Source organism: Podarcis cretensis, assembly GCF_951804945.1.
Source record: "Podarcis cretensis genome assembly, chromosome: 5".
In the NCBI taxonomy this organism is placed as follows: Eukaryota; Metazoa; Chordata; class Lepidosauria; order Squamata; family Lacertidae; genus Podarcis; species Podarcis cretensis.
In genome coordinates this window covers 18,102,570-18,115,891 of record NC_137174.1, presented here as the reverse complement: position 1 = coordinate 18,115,891, position 13,322 = coordinate 18,102,570, and the positions used below count along the sequence as shown (strand labels likewise).

The 13,322-nt window shown below is 40.5% G+C and overlaps 1 protein-coding gene across 15 annotated transcripts in view; it reads left to right on the top strand.

Moving 5' to 3' along the window:
- The window catches only part of KCNMA1 (potassium calcium-activated channel subfamily M alpha 1), a 559,506-nt gene that overhangs the window by 209,156 nt on the left and 337,028 nt on the right, over positions 1–13,322 (top strand). The gene's annotated exons all lie outside the window — the stretch shown is intronic.

Genomic DNA, 13,322 nt, shown 5'->3' with positions numbered 1-13,322 from the left:
CCATCACAGCAAATAGGAATAAGTCCCCTTCCCAACTTTCTGGCAACCAAACAACCTTTCCTTGGCAAATTAGGGGAGAAAAGTTAGGTCCAACTGTACTGTAATTGATCCCTATGGGGAAATGTATCATTAAGCTGTATTCCTGCTAGAAACATTTCATCTGCTGCTAAATGTTTAATTCTAGGAGAAAGCAGCAGTCCGTATGAAAACACACTAGGAACTCTTAGATGCTTTTAAATCACAGTTAATGGCAACATCTTAAAAAACAGTTTACGCTTTATAACATGAGAAAGCAGCGCTGTGGGTACTGGAGATTTGAATAAATCAGGACCAATTAAAATGTGGGGTTGAGGAAGCCTGTGGAGTGATCTTCACTTCAGGCACTGCGGTAGCTCAGCTTTAGTCCTTCATGCCATCGCCATGCTCCAAAGAAGAAGAAAAAGCAAAGCAAAGCTAAAATACGGTAGACACCAGGAAGTAGGGAATCTCAATCCAGGGGGAGTTTCCATAATTAGAACTAAGAAGGCTGCCCCCCACCACAAAACGCTGGCTCAGTTCAAACATCAGGCCAAGCCATGGTTTCTACTAACTATAGTTTAGAACTTGAACGAGGCTTCGCGGTTCCTGATGTTGTATATTAAAAAATATATATCAGTGTTTATAGCTGCTCTGTGTTTTTTATTTTCTGTCCTCTGAGCTTTTACATTTGCAAGCTTGTTTGTATCTCAAAAGTGAAGCTGGCTCTGGAGGCTGAACAATAGGCATAATTATGAATTGTTTATCAAGGGATCGCATCAAACCATAACTAGTACAAACCAAGGTTGCAAACAAACTTCAAAGCAAGGTTTGTCAGTCTGCTTTTCCTTAACTATTGCTGAGTATGATGTCTGAATTGAGCCACAGTTTTGCTATTGTGCTCTTATAGCTCAACCCTGCTTTGATAAAACTAGGGACCCTTCTGTTAACTCAGTGTTTCCCAAACTTTGGTCTCTAGCTGTTGTTGGACTACAACTCCCATCATCCCTGGCTTGCAGGGCCATTGGTCAGGGATGATGGGAATTGTAGTTCAAAAACAGCTGGAGTCCCAAGTTTGGAAAACACAGTGTTAACGGTTCATATAAATTACCTATCATTCATGCTGTAGAACAAAGCAAAACCATCCAACTTTTGGTATAGTTTTGTCTGTTAGCTTGTTCCCAGGTTGGTAAATATACCATTTGTATATTTAGTTTGGAACGGATTACTTTCTATAGTAAATAAAATATTTGAGAGAAAGCTGGACATTTACTTTTACAAAGCAGGCCCACCAAATTGGGATGCTAATTTTGCATTCAGAATCAATTATAGCTTGCAGTCCAGCAAAAAGTGCTGCCTAGTCATCTCCAGTCATTTTTAATGGGCCTGTGACTGACTCCAGTGCTTAATGGTGTGTGCTCATAGATTTCAGTGTCAAAGTCACAGCCAAGGAGCGCTGCCCTTGCTTGTCCAGAGGAGAACCGTGCAAATGCAACTATAGGTAGGTTACTGGAAGTTGTTTACTTTCCGGTTTGATAGAGGTGGCAATGCTGTATATTTTTTGGGGGAAACTACTACTGAAAATCGTAGCTTATTACCAGTAAAAGAATGTCACAGTTCCATGAATTTGATGTCCGCAAATGTAATGTGAAGCTTATTCCACTGCCATCCAATGCAGTATTCTCCCCCCTCCTGCAAGTAGTATAGTCTAGGCAGTGACCTCTAGAAATCCACATATGGGTATAAGATTGCCACTGCTTACCTTGGAAAATGATGGCTAGTCTTGCCTTTCGTTACACTTAGGAGACAAAATGAGAAAAATTACATTAGCCATCTTCAAATATTTGAATGATTGTCAGATGTCAGATGTCGGAGCAGCTTTGTTTTCTGTTTCTCCAGAAGGGAAAAGACCTGAAGCAATGGGTTCAAATCTCATGGAGAAAGGGTTTTAAACTAAACATTGGAAAGAACTTTCTGGCAAGTTGTTCGACAGTGGAAGTGATGCACTCTTCTTAATTAGACAGTTTAAGCAGAGTTTGGATGGTGGATTTCCTACACTGACAGAGGAGGTTGGACTTACCTTTGAGGTACCTTCCAACTCTATGATACTATTGAAATGTCAAATGACTTGTTGTCGTATATAATCTCTGGTATCTAGTTAGCCAGTGAAGCCTTCTAATCATTATAGCCCCTTATCAGTTTATCGAACAAATACTCGCAGCCACATTTAACCTCATCTGATCTTTGGACTGGCTGTCTCCTCTGTGAGCTCACACGCAACACTTGACTTTTGAAGTGCTGTGTTTTCTGGAGTGACCTGGAAAATTAGTAGTGAGAAATCAGGTATATGCACGGGTGAAAGGGAAGAAGCCCCTTTCAACATTCCTGGGAAGATTGACCCCCACCTGATAACTAGAAATGGACTGGTCAAGCCTAGCGATTCTGTGCCCCTTGTGACTAAATGATCCCGGTGAATGTAAACACTGGACATTTGGTAGCAAGGATAATTTGTTCCACATGATGAACAAAGCAAAGAGTTTGCATGCAAAATACATCTAAAGAATTAGGTTGAGGGCTTTTCAGGAGAAGCAGAGGACTTTCAGTAACAGAGGTAGTCCTATCACTGCCACTACTAAGTTTATGGGAAAGAAGTAATGGCGAACAAAGCTGCAGGACGTGATTATCCATTCAGACCTTCTTTATGTTCCTTGACATCCACAGCCTATGTAGAGCTACTGTGGTAGCGTCATCATCATTAGTCATTGTTGTTGCTGCTGCTGCTGTTTTGTACTTTTCTTGGGTGGTCTACATACATTATTCCAGTTGGCTTTTTGACACTGCCTGCAAGGTTGGCCAGTATTCGAATCCCTATATAGGGAGGAAGGAGGTCAGGCCAAGAGAACAGTGGCTTGCCTAACGTTACCTAGTGATCTCTAAAACTGATGTGATTATAAGAGACAGAGGTGTCCTTTCATACAATAAGTCAAATATTACAGTTTGAGTCAAATTTAATATTTGACTTTTTGTATGATATGACACTTCTGTTTCTTAATCACTCAGTACAGTCACACTAACATTTTGAATCCTAATGCTTAGGACAGAGCAGGTTTATTTCACTACTAGAATAATATTGTAGAAGCCATTTCTTTACAGAGACCTTGGCCAGTAAATAACTGGGGTTCTTTCCAAAAGGGTGAGAACTAGTAAATAATAGCTATGATAGGATGGTCCTTTTTATCTCAGTGGATGGTTGGATTGGATTAGAATGAGCATTACATTGTCACAAAACTTGGCATACTAGATATTTCATGAGCTTAGACGAGGTTTTTATTAGTGGCAGGTGAGCTCTGTTTGGCTTGATTGTGGCACTGATTGTGTATGAAAGCTTTCTCGGACTTTTCTTCAGAGAAAAAGCTAATCTATTTCTGGGGGTTATCTCCCAGCTTATAATGTAGGTTCATGTGTACTGCTGCTGCTGCATGTATGTATTTTACCAATTCTCTTTTTTAAAAAAAATAATATTTATTACTTTTAAAGCTTACAAAAAAGAAAGAAAAGAAAAAAGACAGGAGAAAGAAAACAAAAAAGAGAAAAAACAATACAGTACAATATATAAACAATACAAAACACAACCTTAACACATTAAACTAAACACAATAAACAAAACAAAACAAAACAAAAACAATTTAAAAACATACATCATACCTTTTCCATACTCTATCTTTCATTCCCTTGTTTCATCGACCTCCTCTCACCTCCCTTTTTGTGTTCCACTTCTATTAATTGTTTCAGCAATTCCTTTCCATCTTTCTCTATTTTCTGTCATATAAATGTCTTAACATATTTTTAATCTTATTTCCATTAAAACTAATATACATATTTAAGCTTAACTCCTTATAACATTTCTACTAAGGCCATAAAATTTCATTCCAACATTTTTCTATCACTCATTAATTTTACAGTATTTCTATATACAGACTTCTAATTTTCCAATTCTCTTCCACCATCTCCTCTCCCCGGTTTCGGACTCTGCCAGTCACTTCCGTCAACTCCATACAGTCCATCAACCTGGAGATCTTATGTCCGAGGCTCTTAACTCTTTTCCAAGTCCCTTCTGCAGGTCTTCTTCATATTCTTTGATGCTATAGAGCAGATCTCGGGAAAACTCTGACCCAACAATATTTTTATTCCTCCTCGACAGGTCAGCCAGATTTCCATAGTTAAAGCTAAGATCCATAAAGTATTTCAGGACATGTTTCAAGATTCCTCCAAATCCAAAGGCCCCCAGAACTCCAGTCTCCTCCTGACCCAAGTCCATGTCCCAAAATTCAGTTAATCCCTGCATGGAGGGATCTTTCCAGCTTTCCTTCTCCAGTCCAGGCCGGGCTCTGATCCTCAAAATCTGACTTTTTCTAGAATCAATCATAAAAGGCCTCAACTTATAGTCCTCAATTTGCCTCTGTAAGGCTGAGGCTCCCACTTGTATTACTTTAGGTTTGACAACAACAACTTTCTCCTTCTCCTTCTCCACAATTTGTTCTGCTGAAATAGATTCCTGTACCAAATCCTGAATAATTTCTGTATTGGTGCTCACTTTTTGTCCCAAATTAATCGCTTTTTGTCCCAAGTTATCAATTTTAGTAGTCATAACATCGGTCTTCTTGTGAAGCTGTTCCAACAAATAGCTTATCTTACATAATGCAGTCACTAAGGCTTCTCCTGTCGACATTCTTAAATGGTCCAAGGTCAATCCCTGATTCTCACAGTTCTTATCCTGCAGCTGGAGATTCCCCAGCTCCACTCTTGTAACAGTTTCCAAAGCTCCCTCTAGAGGGAAACAGTCTCCACTTGTATCAATCCTTTCAAGCACAGTTCAAAAAGTAAAGTTAGTTTCAATTTTCAGTTACTTTTCCTCCTTTTTAAACGCAGAAGAGGACAATGGAAACAATATATTTCTCTTATTTAACTAACTGTCAACATGTTTTATTCACAGTCAATGAACTCTCCCAAAACGTCAATCTACTAGCAGCCCTTTTCCAGGTTCAGAGCAGTGGTAATTTAATTTTTATCACTCTCTCCTGCAGGCTTACACGATCCAAAACTCCCCCCCTCTTCTCCTGCTTCCAAGGGGGGGTTTAATGATTTTAATCAATGGAAGTTTAATCCTTTACATAAGGCTTTCCAAGACCTTAGCTTGCAGCTTCTTTGCTTCAATCTATTTACAAAAGGGGAAGGCAGACTTCCTGTTTGAAACCTTCCCGTTTCGGTACCAAATTAAGACTTTTGTAAATCCAATTTTCCGTTCTACTCATGGGTAGTTGTTTAAAGTCAAATTGTCCACAGGAAAAAGTCAGTGCTCTCCGGCAACAGCAATGTGGCTTCACTCCGTGAAAAAAGCAGTCAATTCGAAGCACTGCGCCACTCACCCCACGTCGCTCCGGATCCCCGAAACCGGGTTTCCCCGCAAGTAGGGGAGGCGCAAAAGGTGCCAGCCGAATCCCACGTTCACAGGCTTCTCCTGCCTGTGATTTTAGTGGGTCTCCGCCTTCGACATGGCGGTCAGACCCTGATTTCCACGGAGCAAATTCCTCCCGATCGGAGGAACTCCGCCATTGCCGGAGGCGCCAACCCGGAAGTTCGTATTCTACCAATTCTCAGCACCTGTTCTGCTGAAGAGTTGCTTGGAAATTCAGCAGCCCACCTCCCTCCTCTCCAGAGCAGAAACTTATGTACCTTCCTCACATTTGACTACAAGAAGGGTGTCTGTTTGTTACAGTTCTGGTACTGTGTGTTGCTGTCGCCAACCTGGTTCAAGCCAAATATTATTGGATTGCAGCTCTCATCATCTCTGACCATTGATCATATTTACTGAGGCTGATGGGAGCAGGGGTGCCAACTTGAATAAAATATTTGAGAGGGGGCTAGGTAAGCCCTTCTCTACATAATCAATAACATGCCCATTTGAATGACAATGCTCATCAACCTGGGGGGCAGCTCCCTCCAATATTTTATTTGGGGGGGGGTGAAGGGACCTTGGATCTAGGAGTGCCTCCTATGGAAGGGAGTTGGTGTATGTTAGCACCAGATTGTGGAAGGCTGTCATAGGAAATGAATAAGATGTTTATTTTACCAGCAACAATGAGTAGGAATTTTTATGTATTAAATTGTAAGCTATCTTATGCTTCTTTCAGTATTCTAGGAACACAGGAAGCTGACTGATACTGAGTCATACCACTGGTCCATTCACCTAAGTGGCTGACACACTCTGTATTCAGCCTACACACAAGCCCCCCCCCCCTCTCTCTGGTCCCAGAGAGGGTTTTGTAAGCAATTCCAGTTGCTCCCAGTCCTGCAACTGACAGAGTAGTCTGAGTTCTGAAGTCTGGCAGTTCTCCAGCTTCCTCTCAGGTGATCTCTTCAGAAAAATCTGCATATGAATCTGTAGCTCCAACAGCTAGTCTTTAACAATTCCTTTATTCTCCTACCATGACCCACACTGTACAATGTCGCTTGATCTTTTTTATACACAAAGCTACTTGTCAAATCTGCCCAGTAACGTAGATAAGAAAGCCACCAGATTCAGCCAGGTGCATTGTGGGGCATGAGTCAGCATTACCAACCAATAAGGAATTAACCCAATTACCACTTTCCTTAACGCACATGAGGTTTTGCTCTGTCATTTAGCTACGGCCGTTCCCATCTCTATGCCCTTTCTCCTAAAAAGAGTTCTATTTGAGGTATTGGAAATAATATGCACATTTATTTAAGTTCAGTCGATTCATGGTTGACTACTCACCTGTCTCTTAACCAATTAAGCAACAGAAGTCTCTTTCATCTGTTGATAGACTTGTTGTTAGTAAAGATGCACTGAATTTGCCCCCAAATACAGCTAAGGCTTATTAACAGTGACAAGAACTCAACATGCATTAAGAGCCAAACTTGCCAAGGAGCATATCCATCCATCTTCCTGAGCACCGAAGAGGAGTGATAGATAAACAGCATGGCTTTTGCATGAGGCTCCTCAATCTGCTGAGCTCTGTGTTTTGGATTAGATGTGTTGCTTACCGGCACTGTTTATCTTGCTCAGGTACTTTCCTAAGTGAAGGTGGCATTTGCATTAGATGAAGGTCATTGCTGGGTATAAAACGTGATTACTTGTCTGCTCTAATCCACAGGCAGGTAATGCTTTTAACTCTGGCTCTTTAAGGGGCATTCCTGCTCTCAAGATATCTAGGTCAAGATCTATTTATAAAAGCTGCCGCAAAGACATTGGGGGTTTCCAGCCAGAAAGGGTAGTTGTGATTGAAGAGACAGGCTGGCTCTTTGTTTATTTGCCATGCAGCGAATTTGATTTTAAAGGGGCATGGCTGATGGCATTTCTTCAAAAACCTTTGCCTTTTAAAGGAATAATTTCATAGAGTTCCTTGTTTAGCTTTTATAAATCTCGGTAGGAGGCGGTGGAAGAGAGGGTTTAAAGTCTAAGCTTTAAAACATTCACCATTTGTAATGTAGTCTTGGCTTGTTTGTTTGTGCACTGCTATGCAAGTCCATGATAACAGCTGGCACACTGCCCATTTACTTCACTGCCACCATGAAATTTCACAAATGAGGTAGGGAATATTGGGAGAGGGTTGAGAAGGAAGGGGTGGGGAGATCTTACTTCCCACCACCATGGTGGCAATTAAAGGGGGTGATGGTAAGAAAACCACTCTGCCCAGTCCAGAGTTCCCAGCGTTCTTGTACAATATGCTTGTTTTTGGAAACTGGACAATTGGTTAATATAAGCAGGCTGTCTTTTCCTGCAGTGAATCAATGGGAATCTTTGGTCTTTGACTGCATAAAAATCTGCCACTAAACGTGTTTGCTAATCTGGGGCTCATAATCCTTGTCACATCTGGGGTTGCGCTGGAATTTATCTGTACCTTTTAGGTGCTGCATTCAAACCCTGTCTCCACAAAAGCTGGAATCCTAAGCACACCCATTAAAAAGTGAGTCGCACTGAACCTCAATAGGGCTTGAAGGAAACATATGTAGGACCTGGCTATAGATTGATAGCATGGCTTGTCCCAATATTGAAGAAAATTTCTAGCACTAATATATCTGAAAAAGGAAATCTATGGCTCCCACACACTGGCAAGTTATAATGGGGGGGGGGGTGTCCATGGAACAGGGTCATGGGGAGGTGGTTCCACAGAGCTGTGGTCATGCATAGTGATAAGCCCACACTAATGAATAATGCTTCTGTGTTCTGCACTTTCTTTGATTTTAAATTTTATTTTATAATATATTAACTTCTCACTGTAAGCTTCCCAGAGAGCGACATATAATTGTTTTAAACAAACAAGTAATGCCCAGACATGTATGTAGCAGTTTATCAAAGCAATTCCTACACACTTTCTTGTGCTACTCACCTTAAAAGAACCATGTAAGGCACATCAGTATATATATCCTTATGTTGCAAACTGCAAGAGGCAGGCCTACATAAAGCCACCTACGTGAGTCCGTGGCAGAGGTGAAGTCTTTTGACTGGGGCGGGGGCCTCCTCCTGCTGTCGACCACTCTCTTAGCCACTGTGCTACACTGCCAGCAATACATAACCAATTCTAAATACACAGGGCTTCCTTGGTTCCCATCTGCTGCATCCTCTCCTGCCCCCGAAAACTTCCAGAAGCAGCGCCTATGAGAAGATAGACACTAAGCTTACAAATCTCAAATTTTGGAAGCAGAATCTTCAAATAAACTTGGGGGGGGGGAGGCATCAGAGAGTGTCACAACGTAAAGGTTCACCGTTGGACATGCCAGTTTTTGTTACGCTGTTATTTGGAGTTTTGTTTTGTTGCAGTGACATTTGAAAACTAATTAAGTATCTGGCCTCCCCCTCCTTGAGCACTGAATGCTCTTTTAGCCATATGTGGCCATGTTTTTTTAATCAAGTCCACAGAATGTTCCTATAATTAAGCTGGCTTCATTGGCATAACCTTGGAAGGGGTTTTGATGGATAGGTAATAACCTGGTTTCCTTCCAATCAGAAATGCAGATAGAAAGATAGGGTGTTTCAGGTCTTATTCTACCTGTTTGAGGAGGAATCCAGTCAAAAAATAAATAAATTCCAGCTCATGATTCACTCTAAAATAATATAATTTGTTTAACAGTTGTGGTTGCAAACGTTCTAAATCGATCCCACGGGAGACTGAAACATGCAGCTCACAATTTCTCCTTATCACCAAGAAACTTATAAACAACAACAGCAACATCCCCACTGATTTCAAAATGGCTTCCTGCCAGTGCACCCCCTTTCAGAATACTTTATCCTACAGTGTATGTATGCCATGTTGGAAAAGACTCGTTTGCCCACTTATTTTCCATTACAGCTTTTGCAATGAAAATAGCCTCGGTGCTATGTCCGTCATCCATGTTTCATGTATAAATATTCTGAAGAACGAGGTCAAAAAACATCAGTGTTGTTGAGTTTAGAATCCTGGAACTGGAGACATTTGAAAAAGAATCATTATAATAATTTAAAAGATTTTTAAAAGCATGTGAAAACAACCCCATTAAGTAACAAAGCATTCAAATTAATTTAAACAGAGCAATATAGATTAATAATATCTTGAAATTTCAGATTCCTATAACTTATTAACAAACTTTCAGTAAAAAAATTTTATCCACTTACCCTGTTATCCTAGATCCTTCTTGGTTAAGAAAATGCTGTTCCAACTATTTATGTACCACTGACTGATATCTGGGCTACTTGAAGATTTCCTCTTACCAGGCTTTACTGCTATTAATAATGCTGAAATGTGTCCTGAATCTATCTCATTAATATCTATCTTTAAAAATATGATAAAGAAGATTGAAGTAATATAACTGTGGAACAGAAAAAAGCCTTGAAAGTAATGCATTGAGTCAGGATCCTCTGCACATTGTGATTTCCCAGTGGAGAGCTAGAGTGATCAAAGGGCATCATGCCAGAGTCCAACAAGCAAGGAATAATGCAATAAAACAATTCTAGGCAGTTCAAGCTGTTTAACCAAGACATCCAATATATGGGCAGGTGACATTATGTTTGAAGATATATTCAGTCTCTGCCTGTAATACTGTTTGAATTGATGGCCTTAGATTTGTGAAGGCCTATTTAAATATAATTTAGATAACTTTCCATGGCAGAAAGTGGCAATTTTTGAGGCTGCAAGAATGTCAGAAAACAGTGCTGCTTGAAATCTTAAGAGTGTAAACTTTTTGGGCTCTCTCTGTGTTAATGTGAAATGGTCACGTTAGAAAGCTATAATATATTATTAAGAATTTAATGGAACTGACCGTCAAGTCATAGTCAAGTGACCCAGTCGGAAAGTCTGCTAAAAATACTCTGTTTCCTATAGATCAGAAAAACAGAATAATCTTATTAGTCTCAGCTGGCATGACCAATGGCAACAAGAACAAGAACATTGGAAGGACCGCAGGTTGTTCAACCCCTGATGTGCAATCTTTGAAAATGTGGACCAGGGATTGCCAGCCTTTGTGGACCTGCAGGCAGATTTCAAATTCCGAGAAGTGCTGTGGGCGTCAGTCACAAAATGGTTGCCAATGTGGGTGTGACATGGCTGTTGGAGCCATGGCATAAGACAAAATTAGAAAGCGTGTAGTCATTTCTGCACTCCCTCAATACCACGTGCAGTCTCTCTTCCACACACCCTATTTTCATCGGAGAAATATGGGAGGGTATGGAGTTATCCAACCCCCCAAGCCATATGAAGACAGCCCTGTATAGGGAAGTATTTTAATATTTAATGCTTTATTATGTTTTTATATATGTTGGAGTGGCTGGAGTAACCCAGTTAGATGGTTGGGATCTAAATAGTAAAGTTCTTCTTCTTCTTCTTGACTAGGACACCCCTCTTTTCATCAGATAAATGTTGGATAAATGGTATTATACAGGCTAAACACAAACATGCATCTCTCTTTCTCATGCGCATTCATACACCTCACAAATACACCTACCCCCCACACATACAGAACAACCCTCTCTCTCCACCCAAGTGTATCATTTCCTTTCTCTCACAGACCACACATAAACCTCCCTCCCTGTCTTTGCGCAAGTGCATCTCAGTCACACCTATGGAACATGCTTGAGCACATTCAGAAAAGCTCCTCGACGGGTGAAAGCAGTTCCTACTATTCCAATAATAGTAATAGTAATACACGAGGGCAAACAACCTGGTGTGTCTCTGCAAATGCCAGGTTAGCGACTCATGATGTAGACACATCTGAGAACACAGCAAACAGTTTTCAGCTAATGGAGAACATCACCTGCTCCATAGCATTTGCAGACCATTTGCAGAAACCCTCACATGGTACCTCATCCAACTTGCATGGTAACTTTTATATGCATGCTGATGAATCAGTCACTGTACTGAAAGCAGACAATTGTCCTGATGCCGTGCATTATTCATCAACTCCCTTGCCATGCTATTACACTCCATTGCGCTTGGGACAATAACTACAACCTGCTAATGTGTTCCCCGTTGTGTTGCCTTCCTGATACAACGCCTCAGGCAAATACTCCCTGTTTTCCCCTTCCTTCTCCCTTCATATGCCCCACCCAGATTCTATTCTTTCTCTGTTTTGGAACAATGAACTAAACGTTTTAGAAAGCAAATTCTAATGAGTCCCTTTGCAAAATGGAAACTCGTATAGGAAGGAGTTGCATTTATTTATTTTACTTTTCTGCTAGTTAATAAGCTTGGCTGCCCTTTGGGAGGAAGCTACTTCTGGATGACTTAACATTTCTGGTTATATAAGCAGCTGTATTTTCAAACTATCCAGCATCTGTAAAAGACAGTGAGACAGTTCTTTCTTCCTTTTTTTAAAATCGGAGCTAATGTCAGGCTTAGAAACTCAAATGACAGTGTCATCAGAGCTGCATAATGCAATCTTTATAAGGGCTTATGAACCTAATTCCATTTTATTTTATTTTTATTGCTATTCCAAAATGGTTTTTTTTTAAAAAAATAAATACATACCTATAAGCAGTCAAATGACTACTTTTAAGCACTAACTGGAGTGCATGTTGCAGCAATGGCGCACTATGTTATTCCTTTGGATGTTGTTACTCCCAGCTTTAATCATCCCCAGCCATTGTGGCTCCTTGGTCAGGGATGATGGGAGATGTGGAAGGCACCAGGTTGACTACCCCTGTATAAAAAGGTGCAGCCTTGCTGCTGTTGGAACCGGGCTACTGTTGGAAATAGAGTTAAGCTGTGTACTCACTATTCCTGTGAGCACATTTGAAGCACACACTTTCCCTCAAAGAATGCTGGGTGCTGTAGTTAATTGCTGGGAATTGTAACTCTGTGGTGGGTAAACTACATTGCCCAGAATTCTTTGTGGGAAAGAATATTGATTGATTGCATTTCATGCCCCACATTTTTTCTCCATGAGCTCAAGCTGGCATACGTGGTTCTCCTCCTCCTCATTTGATCCTCACCACAACCTTGTGAGGTAAGTTAGAATGTGCTTCAAAGGTAAACTGTGTGCACAGACCCCAGACCAGGTCCCAGGTAATCCAGCAGTCTGTTTTCAATAGCCGCTGTTCCGTTGCCTCTGGAAGCCCACAAAGAGAGCATTAATGAAATGGCTTTCTGTCCCTAATAGCTGGTGTTTAAAGATATTCTGCCACTGAACACAAAGATTTAAACATTTACTGAAATAAATGGAATTTGCACAAGTGTTTAATATGATTCAAAAGTACTTACCATTTGGCTAGCTCATGCTCAGTTTTTTTTTAAAAATCATTTTTGATTCAATGAAGCATAAGAAACAGAAGAAGAAGAAGGCATATTTAAAGGCTGATTCTGATAAAAAAGTTCTTCCTCCCTTTCGAAAAACCCCATGTGCTTTTCTTCACATCTGCCATTTCCCTATGACATTGTATTCATGTGAATCACACTCGGATCTTTTAAAAGCTGCAGCTGGCTAGCTGATTTGATTCCCAGCATTTCTGAGATGTATGGAAGAGTAACAGAAGTTTCTAATGCTCAAACTTGTCTTTTATTTTGTTCTATTCCGTTGCATTTATTAGTTGCATATAGAAAAGTGGCTTTGGGATTTTTTTTCTTCTTTTCTTTTTTGACATGGAATGCCTAGTGCATTTGCTTTGCTGGCAGCTCTGTGAGACCATTTGCCTTGATGAAATAGAATCCTGTCTAATGTGCTTGCCTCAGCAGGCTGCCAGTGCTTATGTTTTATTTGGCAATAAATTAATATCATTTGGTGCCAAATATAGATAAATAAATAGACAAACTGACAGC